Source organism: Aplysia californica, unplaced genomic scaffold (assembly GCF_000002075.1).
Source record: "Aplysia californica isolate F4 #8 unplaced genomic scaffold, AplCal3.0 scaffold00129, whole genome shotgun sequence".
Lineage (NCBI taxonomy): Eukaryota > Metazoa > Mollusca > Gastropoda > Aplysiida > Aplysiidae > Aplysia > Aplysia californica.
Genome location: NW_004797399.1, coordinates 649,051 through 651,421, shown reverse-complemented (window position 1 = coordinate 651,421; position 2,371 = coordinate 649,051).

Sequence of the window (2,371 nt, the reverse complement as noted above, 5' to 3'; positions counted from 1 at the left end):
CACACACACACACACACACACACACACACACACACACACACACACGCACACATACACCCACCGACCTACCCCCCCCACCTCCACACACACACACACATACACAATAAACGCACACACCGACAAACACGCCAACAAATGAAGGCACTCCTACCCACCTATCCCCCTTCACACACGCAAAGCACAAACAAACAACGAACGCACACATTTGTAAATCTTCATCCAATGTCTTGCACGTATAAAAAGCACTCTTTGACTGTATTTGAAAGCTTTGAATAATATATTACTACTGTTCATGTAATGAAACCTATCGTATGTCCTTGAGAGATATGCTGCAATATCATTCTTGTTCCTCGGGAGAGTTACTGTATAAGAACACACTCCAGAGTGGTGTGCTCTTCTTCTTCTTCTTCTTGTTCTTCTTGTTCTTGTTCTTGTTCTTGTTCTTGTTCTTCTTGTTTTTGTTCTTCTTCTTCTTCTTTTTCTTCTTCTTCTTCTTCTTCTTCTTCTTCTACAGCAAATGTGATGTAACAGCTTCGCTGTCTCACGCAGGAGACCCGGGTTCGATTCCCGAGTGAGAGAGAAATTTGTATTGAGTATCTCGCTCTTTCTGCTGGGGTGGTGTTTCCCTCTTAGCCCGGGTTGACCCTGACAGGCAGGGTCGAAAGCCCGCCTCCTAAATGGGTCGATAAGGGAGTAAAATTATATACATTAAGATTAAATTCTTGTTCTTTTTGTTCTTGTTCTTCTTGTTCTTTTTGTTCTTCTTGTTCTTCTTGTTCTTGTTCTTGCTCCAGTTCTTGTTCTTGTTATTCTTGTTATTTTTGTTCTTCGTGTTCTTTGCGTTCTTCGTGTTCTTCCTTTTGTTTCTGTTCTTGTTCTTCTTGTTCTTCTAGTTCTTGTTCTTCTTCGTGTTCTTCATGCTCTTTGTGTTCATTGTGTTCTTCGTGTTCTTCGTATTCTTCTTGTTCTTGTTCTTGTTCTTCGCGGACCTCTCTGCAATAAAACACTATATCCCTCGCCGTTCTACCTGCAGTTGTTATCTTAATCTATTCCTGTGCAAGGTTTGAGGGTGCCACCGGTAGGTCCTACTTCTTTTCTTGCCATTATGTTTCTGTCTGTCTTACTCTTTCCTTGCGCATAATGGTCCTTATACTATCTATGTACTCAATTTTCTTTTTAAAGAATCAAACAAATTGATTAATTATTTCTGACGATAATCGGCAACAGTCTTGTTGACCAGCCATCCATGGATTGACGGTGAAGATCTTCGCTGGGTGGATGGATGGATGGATGGATGGATGGATGGATGGATGGATGGATGAATTGATGGATGGATGGATGGATGGATGAATGGACGGATGGACGGATGGATGGGATGGGTGGATGGATGCATGGATGGATGGATGGATGGATGGATGGATGGATGGATGGACGGATGGATGGATGGATGGATGGATGGATGAAAGACAATAGTTAAACAAAACAAAATATTCAGTTACAGTCACACCATTTGCCTCCCACCACTGATTTTGCTAATATAGTTGATTAAAAACCCCCAATTTAATCCAACATTTTGAGACTCAGCATGGCATAATTAACCTTTCTAATACACAAAAGCACTGCCCGCCAGGCCACTAATAAGCAAACTTGTCTCTTTGTCTTTGTAAATGAATTTAATTATTTTTTTCAAAAAGCTATGTTACAGTAATATTTCTTTCACGGCGGTGTGATTAGGCCTACACATTATATAATAAGGATAAGCCAGATAAAAACCATTTCGTTCACGTTGTGAGCTTTGCTGCATGATCCATTTGTGGGTCAGACCACGAAAATCCGGCGTCTGTGATGTAGTGGTTAAGCGTGTCGCTGTTGCACTCATATGACACGAGTTCGATTCCGGATTGGGGATTATTTTTATCGAGTGTCTCGACCGGTCAATATGGTGGGATATTGTATCCGTTCCTCTCAGTCAGCCCTGGCGGCCATGGCAGGCAAGGTCTAAGACTTCCTCCTAAATGACCTAATTGTGTCGATGGGGGCGTCAAAGACGCTTACATTAATACAAGACCACGAAAGACATTGCTGTGCGTAATTTACTCCCCGAATATCATATAGGAAGTGCGACTGTGCTGTAAGTACTCTAATTTTTAGCTTTAACCGGAAAAGCAGCAAAAGACCTCTTGTACAGAGGGGAATTAGAGGGGAATTTACAATACAGTCAAACAAATAAACCGCCAAACCATTATCATACCAACACCCCCCACCCCCTCAACGAAACAAAACAAAATAAACAGTGATCAAGCAAACAAAACCAAAAAACCAAATCAACAACCCGGAACAAACAACAAAACAAAACAAACCACCCCCCCCC